Here is a 13,594-nt window from a genome sequence, read left to right as displayed (position 1 = left end):
CGTCGTCATCATCATCATCATCATCCACGTTCAGGCCTTCACCATCACCAACATCGTCTTCGTCGTCGTCACCATCAACAACATCATCATCATCATCATTCACGCCACAATTATCACCATCACCAACATCGCACTCGTCGTCATCATTATCATCATCGTCGTCATTCAGTCCACAATCATGACCATCACCATCATTATCGTCATCGTCATCATCATCATCATCATCGTCATCGTCATCGTCATCACCATGATCTTCAGCAGCAGCACCATTTAGTCCACAATCGTCACCATCACCGTCATCATCATTGTCATCACCATCATCATCATCAGCAGCAGCACCACCACCACCACCACCACCATTCAGTCCACAATCATCACCGTTATCATCATCGCCACCATTCACGCAATCAGCAGCAGCACAACAACGTCATCATCATCCTCACCATTCAGACCACCATGACCATTAATTGCTGTACCTTGATAGCAATAATGTGACTATAGAGATTCCACAGCAACAATACAACTGTAAGTTGACCAACCTCCCAACCCTCTCGTTGTGGTACGGTAGGATGTTACAAACCATGATTCTACCCAGTCCACGTACCAATACAAAACCAATTTGATCCTTGATCAACAAGGGAATTGCATGGCCACGTCATCATGTCAAAGAACTAAAGGGCCACACAATACACGAGCCATGACACAGCATTGATTCTCGGTAAGGGGAAGTATCGACTTCAACTGCACGTCCTCGCCCCGTAGGGGGTGACCATTCATTTATTGACCGTTATGAAGGGCGACGTGGGTATTGATTTCGTCGCTGGGCTTGGAGACTCCAGTTATTGATATTCCTTCAGACATCACGAGAAAACTATGAACTGTTGTTGGCAAGGAATTATTAGATATTACATCTTCATTAAACACATTATTACCAATATAATAAGCCTCGATTGTAACGTAATCAGCCGTGGACAGAACCAGGCCGGCGTGAAATCTAGCAGAAATAATGTTTCTAGTTTCTAGTGTTAGTTAATATGTGTTGTGATTTACAGTTTGTTTGACTGTTTTTAATTAGTGTCGAATGTCCCGTTTCGGAATAAATTCTATCCCTTTTACACATACCTTGTTAGAGGTCAAGGTCAAGATCAGACCTTTCTCTGATGTAGGTTAGTGCCTACGCTATTAGAGGTCATGAAGTTAACACATGTTAGAGGTCATGATCGGGTCGGCTGTTACCTTGTTAGATGTCAAGGTCACCTCTCGCTCTGACATGATCCAAGGTCATCACAAACTTTGCTGATAAGGGTTTAACGTCGATTTAGTTTATTGTTTCAGTCACATTGCGGGTGGAAATCAAATGAATAGGCTCACACGTGGACATTAGTATGGTTCAGTCAAACCAAGGATTACAATCACAGTTGATCTGGGCTTCGAACGCGGTGGGGCGTGGTGGGCGAGCTGTCTAAGGCGCCAGGCTAGTGATCCAGTGAGCTAGAGGTGCCGGGATCGAGCCCACCTGTGATCGGGTGTAAAACCTTGGGAGTAAACTTTGTGTGCAGACTCTTTCAGTGTTGTCACAACCCCTAGTGTACATTACACAACCCTGGGCACGTAAAAGAACCCACGAATCCGTTGGTATATGACCAGATGGTAGCCACATGAATACGTGCAAACACCTAGTTGCGGGTACAGCAACGTGCAGTAAAACTTGGACAAAGTCCTGTGAATATGTGACCCAGTCCACCCAGCTGTGAATGGGTACCTTGTAAGGATGGGAAAACCACATTAACTTGGTGCGCCTAGTGGCTGCACGAGTTGTATGATTCCCAGGGAGTTGAGATTGATAATACGATGTGTCGTTGAGATTGACATCCAATGATCGAGGGGAAAACCCAGCGCCTTGAGCATGTACTAGTTGCGTGGATATGTGTGCTATATCAAAACTTTGTGCGCGATCACCAAAGTTTGTAAACGAGGATCAGTTGTGACAGACAAAATATTCACGTCCTTGCATTCATGGAGGGTAATCCCGGGAGATTTGAAAACCGAAGCACGTCGTCATGGCGTCGTTAAAAAGCAAAGGAGCTCAGAGGTTTCCGATGCACTGACGTACTGAAAATAATTACCTTCCACTCCTGCTTGTCATATTTTTCAATCACCCTCCCCATCAGTTTTGCTATTGATGATCACCCTCACTACAAAGGAAAGATCATATATTATTTACGTCAAAACCCTGCTGTCTATTCCCTTCAGAGTTGAGATGGATAACTGGAAGGTTCTAAAACAAAACCATTCTACCTGTAGAAATAATGTACCACTGATGCCCATTTCTTGTTTGTTCTATATTTAGGCCACCATCAAATGCTTTCTTTTTGTACTTAGTTTATTCACTCACTCATTCACTGGAGAACCTTCGGTAACCCATGCTTGTCGTAAGAGGCGACTAACGGGATCGGGTGGTCAGGCTCGCTGACTTGGTTGGCACATGTCATTGGTTCCCAATTACGCAGATCGATGCTCATGCTGTTGATCACTGGATTGTCTGGTCCAGACTCGATTATTTACAGACTGCCGCCATATAGCTGGAATATTGCTGAGTGCGGCGTAAAACTAAACTCATTCACTAACTTAGTTTATTAGAAAAAGGCCGATCTACACTTCTCGCTTCGTCCCTTGTGTGTTCCGAAAGTGTTAAAATACCCTAGTAAAAGCGACAAAAACCTTTTCCTCAAAATTAGAATTTTGATCATACCATGAGCGTGTGTGTATGAATGCGTATCAAATAGATGATATTTGGTGCCAAAGAATGTTCAAAATGTTGAATTTTGTTTTTTCGACTTTTTAATGGTTAAAATAAGATTATAACTGCATTTTTCAAGAATGCGGGAAACAGTAAGTAGTGGTTGCTCAGTTCAGACATTTTGCAGTTCTGCAAATAATTCAAGAGGATCGCCTGTTATAGGACCATGGGTGCTGAGGTAAGACAATAGTCAAAGTGTCTGCACGACATGATGAAAACCTGAGTTTGAATCCTAGTATGGTGAATGTGTTGAAAAACATGCCTGGTTTTCGCTATAAAATGCATTCCGGCCTTTCTCAAATACATCATATTTGCTTCCTGGCGTATAGAAACCAAACAAACAAATTATTGGTTCAACTGTTAATCTGCATTTTGAAGAGATATGCTGACGAAATCCTACAGCTAGCTTTGGGGTGTGACTTACTAACAGTCACGTATCGTGTCGTATCCGCGGTTATATACATATATACTTGAAGTTCGCATGACAGCTATCAATAAAGATAAGCATGACCACATGCGTGGTCTTCAGGAATTGCTCAAGAAGCACATCCTGTTTTGCCGCTGACGTTGTTGCGGTAGTGTTTTTGTCGGCAGGAGTTGCGAGAGTACATTAGGTTGGGGAGGGCAAATGCACTTTATAACTGTACTCCCTTAAAGGGGTATACTGCTCTGGCTTGGAGGCAGCCCCACACGTTTGATACAAGACTAAATGAAACTGTATAATATCAAGTGAGTGAGTGAGTTTAGTTTTACGCCGCACTCAGCAATATTACAGCTATATGGCGGCGGTTTGTAAATAATCGAGTCTGGACCAGACCCTCCAGTGATCAACAGCATGAGCATCGATCTGCGCAAATGGGAACCGATGACATGCGTCAACCAAGTCAGCGAGCCTGACCACCCGATCCTGTTAATCGGCCCTCTTACGACAAGCATAGTCGCCATTTTGTGGCAAGCATGGGTTGCTGAAGACCTATTCAACCCCGGATCTTCACGGGTAGTATAATATCAAGATAATATTTTACTATCTTTACTATAAACATACAGTGTCTCAGTTACGTACATGACTCTTACAGGGCGTTAACTATTTTATCACCCGAGAAGATCCGGGTTCTTCAGCAACCCATGCTTGTCATAAGAGGCGACTAACGGGATCGGGTGGCCAGGCTTGGTTGGTTGGTTTCTTGCTTAACGCCGCACTCAGCAATATTCCAGCTATATGGGGCAGTCTGTAAATAATCGAGTTTGGACCAGACAATCCAGTGATCAACAGCATGAGCATCGATCTATGCAACTGGGATACGATGACATGTGTTAACCCAGTCAGCGAGCCTGACCACCCGATCCCGTTAGTCGCCTCTTACGACAAGCATGGGTTACTGAACTCGAATCATCATGGCTGGGTGGCCAGACTCGCTGACTTGGTTGATGCATCGTATCCCAGTTGCGAAGATCGATGCTTATGATGTCAATCACTGGACTGTCTGGTCCAGACTCGATTATTTACAGACCGCCGTCATATAGCTGGTTCATGGCTGAGTGCGGCGTTAAACAACAAACAGAAAACAAAAAGACCTATATTATGCCACGACGGTGTTTACCGGACATGTGTTTTACGTATAGTACCATGATGAGAAACGAACCCTGTCCGTCGTTGTGACGACCGAACGCTTTAGCCACTGGGCTTCCCCAAAGGACAACAGACTTGGACTAAAGGTCTTTAAACCGTCGTACAAAAACAATCTCGTTTAAATCAGATTTTTGTTCAGCGGTAGCAAGCACGCAGAACTGATTTTAAGATTCGTACAATCTCAATGTAGGGTGAAAACATGCAGCACGACTACAAACACCCATACAAGGTTTTTTTACAGCGAATATTGTATTATTTTGGTTTACACCGCAAAGAACACTAGTTGAATTAACAAAAACCATGCCACCTCAATGTGACAGGAAGAAAATACATGTCTTTGACGTTTATCAGAGTGGTGCCGACAAATCAAACATTATTTTAAGTCGAATCTGAGATTCGAACCCACATCATACGAATACGATACACCTTTAACCGGCGCAACTCTGAACAGCGATTTGAGGCGACTTAGCTAGACAACAGCATGGGCACCAGTTCACCCGTATTATCAGAACAAGGATATGTCAGGCGTCAGATGCACACGTGACAACAAGCACAGTCAATGATAAACTGACATATTGTTTAACAAAAACCATTGGTAATGATTGAGTGTATGAATGAGTACCTTGTGATATCACTAAACAGGTTTCAAGTGTCTACTAATAAAGCTGTACAGATAATTACTTCGCGGAAAGCACTGTCTCCTCCCGAAGACAGTGATTTAGCACATCATTGACTGCGGGTCTTAAAACTCATTTGTTACATGTGCAACGTGTAGTTAAACAGCCTTGCCTGCTAGGCAATATGTAACCGGCTTGTTTAAGCGTTTGATTGCCCGTTTTTTGAAAGACCCCCACAAAGATTCAATGCGATGCGAACTTGATGCCTTGAATCCTTGTCACGTGACAGACGTAATTATTCATTTCACAAACTTGACTGCAAAGAAAACATTGAACAATTTTGTGATTGAATTATTTGAATTGATAGAATCATCTTACAACACAGCCATCTATAGTCCAGCTGAATTACAGGGTTCTGTACATTATCGAGTACACAATGACAAACAGGTCCGACATTGTAACCAAGCAGTCCGTAGCTTTTGGCACTTCAACGTCCAAGGACAGTGTGTGAGTGAGTGAATATAGTTTCACACCGCTTTTAGCATTATTCCAAGAACGCCATGGAAAGAGACATCAGATAAAGGATTCAAACATTGTTCATATGAAGGAATACTATTAAAGTGAGTGAGTTAGTTTACGCCGCTTTTAGCAAGTTGTGAACATTCCAGCAATATCACGGCGGGGGACACCAGAAATGGGCTTCACACATTGCACCCATGTGGGGCATCGAACCCGGGTTTTCGGCGTGACGAGCGAACGCTTTTAACGACTAGGCTGCCCTACCAGCCCTCCCGGGTCTTCCATGTGACGTGCGAACGCTTCAACTAGTAGGCTATCCAACTGCCAATCGGAAAAGACTTGTGAGTGTATCATATAGTATACTGTTTCTGGAGGTCTGCCTTTCTGACAACCAAAGGGGAAGTACATAACTAGTTTATCATTCAGTGGAAGTACATAACTAGTTTATCATTCAGTGGAAGTACATAACTAGTTTATCATTCAGTGGAAGCACATAACTAGTTTATCATTCAGTGGAAGCACATAACTAGTTTATCATTCAGTGGAAGTACATAACTAGTTTATCATTCAGGGAAATACATAACTAGTTTATCATTCAGTGGAAGTACATAACTAGTTTATCATTCAGTGGAAGTACATAACTAGTTTATCATTCAGGGGAAGTACATAACTAGTTTATCATTCAGTGGAAGTACATTACTAGTTTATCATTCAGTGGAAGTACATAACTAGTTTATCATTCAGTGGAAGCACATAACTAGTTTATCATTCAGTGGAAGTACATAACTAGTTTATCATTCAGTGGAAGTACATAACTAGTTTATCATTCAGTGGAAGTACATAACTAGTTTATCATTCAGTGGAAGTACATAACTAGTTTATCATTCAGGGGAAGTACATAACTAGTTTATCATTCAGTGGAAGCACATAACTAGTTTATCATTCAGTGGAAGTACATAACTAGTTTATCATTCAGTTACATAACTAGTTTATCATTCAGTGGAAGTACATAACTAGTTTATCATTCAGTGGAAGTACATAACTAGTTTATCATTCAGTGGAAGTACATAACTAGTTTATCATTCATGGGAAGTACATAACTAGTTTATCATTCAGTGGAAGTACATAACTAGTTTATCATTCAGGGAAGTACATAACTAGTTTATCATTCAGTGGAAGTACATAACTAGTTTATCATTCAGGGGAAGTACATAACTAGTTTATCATTCAGGGGAAGTACATAACTAGTTTATCATTCAGTGGAAGTACATAACTAGTTTATCATTCAGTGGAAGCACATAACTAGTTTATCATTCTTATATTGACAACTCTGATTGGTCAGTCTCATGTGTCAGATCAAATCGTTGAGGTGCCATTATCTTTTGGAGTGTCCAATGAACCTATACCGTGCATCGCATGTTCCCTGAATGATTGAATTGTAGTTATGAAACAAATACACGTGAGAGTTTATACAGCGCACGTGAACTCAAAAACAGTTGTTTGAAGTAGCGAAATAATAAAAACGACATCTCCAAGTCATTCATTTGTCGACGCTGAAGTGAAATAATTTACATGAACATATTTGGTAAACGAATTGGCTGTTGTCATGGCAACTGGTGATAAACCTGAAAGGAATCCAATCACCAGCGAGTCACCTTACACGGCGGCAATTCTTAGGGCAATTTTTTTTAATTTCATAGACTGTTGTACGTGTGTGAACATAATACATATTTAATGTTGAGTAAATAACGGCGAGGGGGAAACACGGTGTGTCTATTTGGATAGTTCGATACTTCACACATCCGACAGATTATATCAAACACATTTGCATTCTGGCTGAAGTTTGATACCTGGATTTGATACCGCGCGTTGATCGTTGGGATTGATACGTGGATGTTTTACCTGGGCTAGGGTTTGATACTCAAGTTGGTTGCCAAGGTTTGATAATTGTGTCGCATAGACGGTCGCGTACCGATCTGTCGAATTTCTGATTTCAGAGTAGTAAAATGCATTCGACGGATCGGCACTGTGATCTTAGCTATGAATTAGTTTTCAAAACATTGGATCCTACCAATCGCATAGACAAATGCCCGAGTCAGATACCTGGAATGGATACCTAGGTCCGTGTGGCATGTGCCTAATTATATCCCTGGATATGATACCTGTGAGTCACACCCCGTGTGTGATACCTGGATTTGATACCTGAGAGTCACATTACTGAGTATGGAAGCCGTGTGTCCCAAATCCGACTTATATACCCATGGGAAGCCTGTGTTTTATACAACTGACTTAGATACCCGGGCCCCGTAGCTGAGTTATATACTCCGCTTTGATACCCGTATGTCCCAAAGATGAGTTTAAATAACCGGCTTTGATACCTATCTGTCACTTAAAAGAGTTGCATACTCGGTTTTGATGCCCTTGTGTCCCATAACCGACTCAGATACCCAGGTGATTTGATACCTGTGGTTTACATATGGGAGTTTGATACCCGAGTTTGGTGCTCGTGTGCCCTATTGCACTTGTACATTTTGTAATAGTGTTAATATTGAATATGAATTTCACTTTATGTTTGAGTGCCAAATATATCATGATCTTCGACAAAAATGTTTTATAGGTATGCCAGTGTACATCAATAGGCATTATTTCTTTAATAGACTCCTTGGTGATAATTTTCAGCTTGCTACCAATTGTGCAAATTATGTAAAAGATGCGCTTGCATTACGTAAATCATATATGTTATACAAACTTACGATTAAAATACTATTATCATGTTTTTGTACGTGGGCCTAAGGCCTTTTCACGAAATAAACTGATTGATTGATTGATTGATTGATTGATTGATTGATTGATTGATTGACCCCGCTTTGATACCGTACCCCTTAGATGAGTTAAAAACCCGGCGTTGATACCCGTCCGTCATATACCAGACTTTGATACACAGCTTAGATACCTTTGTGTCACATAATCGACTAAGATACCCAGGTGATTGATACCTGTGTTTTACACAACTGAGTTAAATACCCGGGCTTGATACCCGTATGTCACATAACAGAGTTAGATACCCGGCTTAGATACCATTGTGTCACATAACCGACTAAGATACCCAGGTGATTTGATACCTGTGTTTTACACAACTGAGTTAAATACCGGGCATAACAGAGTTGATACCCTTAGATACCATGTCACATAACAGAATTGAGATACCCGGTTTTACACAACTAGATACCATTGATGTCACATAACAGAATTAGATACCCGGCTTAGATACCATTGTGTCAAGATACCCAGGTGATTTGATACCTGTGTTTTACACAACTGAGTTAAATACCCGGCTTGATACCCGTATGTCACATAACAGAATTAGATACCCGGCTTAGATACCATTGTGTCACTAAGATACCCAGGTGATTTGATACATGTGTTTTACACAACTGAGTTAGATACCCGGGTTTGATACCCGTGGGTCCTGAAAACTGAAGAATTGTGACCTTACGCTTCCCTAAATACTCTATGTCCACCACTTCCTTCAATCAATACCCATGTAACCCACATTCCAATGATGTAATGTCCCAAATAAATGTTTAACGCACACTGCAACGCTACCTACACAAACATCGCGTGCATGTAGTGAGCGTGCACGCTATAACTAGCTCAGATGCTGAACATTCGATAACAATAGGGCAAGTTACAGATAGTTAGAACACGACCACTTAAGGAGACGGGTTAGTTGTTGTGGATTATTTACATAATTGATCACAGTAGTGACATGCACACCAGTGATTGTAGAAGTACCGTTATCACTGATATCTCCACAGGAAACACAAACCAGATAACAAATCTGAACCGTTATAAAATGTAAAATGCTAAACGTTATAACCTGTCAGATTCATCGTGATCGGAATCGGGGCAATCTCCAGGTTCCATTAGGCATGGTTGTGAGTGAGTGAGTTTGGTTTTACGCCGCTTTAGGCTGGATTTACACTACGTCCGCATTTTTGACGCATGCGTTACCGAGTGTGTTTTTTCCAATACACTAGGTGCGATCATCTGCGATATAAGACGGATGAATATCAGATGGAGGAAAAATCCTAGCAGTTTCTGTGCATGAGGAAGAGAACAGAACCGGAGATGGTGGGTACATCCCTTAAACCAACACAGATTACTTGAAGGAGCCTAAAATCGTCTTATATGGGAATTATTAGGGAATTAAATATATATACTTTTTATAGAATTTGAGCAGTACTGACTTCCCTGGGGAACATAGTTCTGAGGGTTCTGTTGACGTGAACCAAATTCAGCCTCATGAAATATTTGGGCAATTATATTTTGTATAAGACTTTTAGAAGCATCACGAGGTAGCTTGTTCTGAGAATGAAATTTATCAAAGGTTTGTCATATTATTATATATGTTATACACAGACAGGCGCAGAAACACATAAATAATATCTCATAAAAAACACAGCCTGTCTGCAATTGGAATCGCGTATTTTTATCGAAAGATGAGGAAATAACCTTACCTGATTGTCAACGTGTTGGGGAAATACCTTATTGGAATGACGTCATCAGGGAATTCCTCATGCAAGTTCATTTGCGCTGCGTCAAAAAATAGGAGCCCTACCTATCTAAATCGCTTCGGATCGCAACGCATGCAAAATTCGCACCTAGTGTACTGTCTACATGGCAAATGTACTGCTTGCGTTTTTTCGGACGCAACGCATGACGCAACGCAGAGAAAATCGGACGTAGTGTAAATCCAGCCTTAGCAATATTCCAGCAATATCACGGCGGGGGACACCAGAAATGGACTTCACACATTGTACCCATGTGGGGAATCGAACCCATATCTACAGCGTGATGAGTGAGTGAGTATGGTTTTACGCCGCTTTAAGCAATATTCCAGCAAAATCACGGCGGGGGACACCAGAAATTGACTTCACACATTGTACCCATGTGGGGAATCGAACCCGGGTCTCTATGACGTGATGAGCTTTAACCTCTAGGCTAACCCGTCGCCAGGCAAGATGAAAGTGATAGATACAGTTGACATTCAATATCGCTATGTCGTGTGCCCCACAAGTATGTTGTGATGGGAAAATCAGAACCCGTTAGAGTGCTGCTTGCATAACAGCATATATTTGACTTCACATCAGGTCTCTGTCTCATTGAGTAACCTGGGTGATCAATATTACATGAATGGCACAGCCATGTGTGAAACTGTCAACATTTTCAGACTATGCAATGAGGTAAAACAAGTTATCTGACAAGTAGAGCAAAGTTCTCTTACATCATGAATTTCGTATTTTCTCAATGGTTTCTCGCTTCATTCCAAAGTGGTTCGGGAATTCAGTATTTATTCACTTTAGTGAAATATTGATTACATATTTCCCGATAAATACATTATTTATCATAAATGATGCTATATTTGTTTGATGTAGCCAACGGTAATATGGTTACCATGGAATACCCCCAGAGTGTACAAGGTTTCGGTGTAGCCGATCAGTATCTGGGTCGGATACTACAGATATCATATATAACCATCGAAAACAACAAAACGTTCACAATGTGATAGCGCAGCTAGTCAAAGGGTTGAACACTGAAGATGTTATAACATACCATGGACTACATTGTATTGTAATGCTGTCGTGAAGCCAAAATTAGGAACAGGGTTGAATATGGAATACATTGTGTTATGTTGTAATGTAACCTACCGAAAGTAGTAACAGGGTTGAATACTAGATGATATTACATACCGTGGAATATATTGTGTTGTAATGTTGTAATGTAACCAACCACAATTGGTAACAGGGTTGAATACTGCAGATTTATTACATACCATGGGATACATTGTGTTGTAATGTTGTAATGTAACCTACCAAAAGTAGTAACAGGATTGAATACTAGATGATATTACTTACCGTGGAATACGTTGTGTTGTAATGTTGTAATGTAACCAACCACAATTGGTAACAGGGTTGAATACTAGATGATATTACATACCATGGAATACATTGTGTTGTAATGTTGTAATGTAACCAACAAAAAGTAGTAACAGGGTTGAATACTAGATGATATTACATACCATGGAATACATTGTGTTGTAATGTTGTAATGTAACCAACCAAAAGTAGTAACAGGGTTGAATACTAGATGATATTACATAGTATGGTAACCAACCAAAAGTAGTAACAGGGTTGAATACTACAGATGATATAACATACCATGAGATGCATTGTGTTGTAATGTAACAGAAGTCGTAAACACAATGTATACTATGTTATTACGTTGCAGTCATCTAAAAGGGTGTTGTATACATATGTATCATGAAACACCATTAAAAAGTACAACCTGTTAGAAAATACATACCATCAGTTGATTGAGAGCATATACATGTACTAGTATTCGATATAGATGACTTTTGGAATTGAGGGTCGTCTCCATCGATAAGATAACAACAGTTAGAATGAGAACGTGGGCCCGTCATACCTGTACACTCGATACAGAGGGCTATCTTAAAAATCAGTTTGTGAACAGTGACTCGAGTCAGAACAAAAAGTTCGACATATTGGAACATTCGAGACAACCGTATTAAAGGTATGTCTGCATTTTTTGTCCCCGTCCCGAGCAATACCCACCAGAGCGTACAATTCCACAGCAGCTGAATGAGAATCTCCCGTGAGTAGAACATAACACATAAAAAATTATCGGGAAATAAATGAAATATATATTAGCCATTACTAATGGCTGACGTGTCGAAGAATATGTAGCATCGTGAAATTCATGCGGTAATAGAAACCAAATGTTGACATAATCCCCGACAATTTCACTTTTGCGTCCACACGAATATCATCGTTGTGTTGAGATTGAATATGTCAGGTTTTGTTTGAGAGATATGTAAACATAACCGCCTCAAACTCAAACTATGCATTCAGGTAAAAAGTAACACCTGAAAAGCAGACTAATTAGATATAAGTGTTTTTAGACAGAAATATAAGCTTGTTTGACTTACCCGTCGTTCGTATGGAGAGTTGAAATATATTGACTGATGTTCGCTGTCGGTAAGCCTGTGTGGAGCTCTACCGATAGCCGCGCAGCGTACACCCACTCAACCTCGATCAATACTCTCGCCAGCGCGTGTACAACCATCGTGAATGGTAAATATTGTACCAGGGTGCATTGACACGATAGGTGAAACCCTTTATTATCAAGTTTACAAAAGTCTGCATGTATGCTCAGGGAATTTCTGTAGTTGGCGAAACAAATGGGTTGTACTTCATTATGTGTTTGTCGTGGGAGCCAAGAAGTCTGTAGGGAGTCGTTCGAGTCACGTGACCACGAGGTGTCTTATTTTATATCCCAGCAAACAAGTGCTACTTGACATGAAGGTTTTTTTAAGCGTTGCAAGGGCTAAATCTATGTTGCAACCAAAGTGCTTGGTGATATAAGAATCTGAGTCACGTGACAGTATAACAGGTATATACAGAGTGTCAGGTTTAATCTAATTTATTAGGAACAACGACATGTCGCAAATGGTTTGTGAAAATATTAAGTTATAAGCGGTGAACCACCATCAGACGTTCTCGGGATGTATGAGACTCATAACGTAGTGTAAATTATTGAATATACTATTATCTAGCATAATAAACTGACAGATATACTTCTTGTTGAAAGTTAATATTTGGGTTGAGTGAAAGGGGGTTCGACGTCACGTTGAGGATTAGTGTATGTTGTGACATGCATTCACATGAGTGTGCGTGCGTGTGTGTGTGTGTGTGTGTGTGTGTACGCGAGCGTACGTGCGTTCGTGAGTGTTTGTATGTATGCATGCATGCGTTCGTGAGTGTACGTGTGTCTCTGTGTGTATGTGTGCGTGCGTGTGCATGTGAATATGAGTGATGGCCCTGGAGGGAGATGTCCGAGTAGAGATGGTTTCGATCAACGATGGTCCTGGATAGAGATGGTCCAGGTAGAGATGATCCGTATCAGCGATGGTCCTGGAGAGAGATATGGTCCAGGTAGAGATGGTCT

At 40.9% G+C, this 13,594-nt stretch overlaps 1 protein-coding gene across 1 annotated transcript in view; it reads right to left on the bottom strand.

Annotated features, from left to right (window-relative positions):
- The window catches only part of LOC124271347 (proteinase-activated receptor 1-like), a 47,013-nt gene extending 34,357 nt beyond the window's left edge, over positions 1-12,656 (bottom strand). The window contains exon 1 of the mRNA XM_046706441.1: positions 12,576-12,656. The gene's annotated coding sequence lies outside the window, so the exon portion shown is untranslated. The remainder of the gene's footprint in view (positions 1-12,575) is intronic.
- Between the last annotated feature and the right edge of the window lie 938 nt (positions 12,657-13,594).

The sequence above is a fragment of the Haliotis rubra genome, unplaced genomic scaffold (assembly GCF_003918875.1).
Source record: "Haliotis rubra isolate DU_JTF1 unplaced genomic scaffold, ASM391887v1 Scf16, whole genome shotgun sequence".
Classification (NCBI taxonomy): domain Eukaryota; kingdom Metazoa; phylum Mollusca; class Gastropoda; order Lepetellida; family Haliotidae; genus Haliotis; species Haliotis rubra.
Note: the sequence above shows the minus strand (reverse complement) of the source record. Positions and strands in the feature narration are given on the sequence as shown.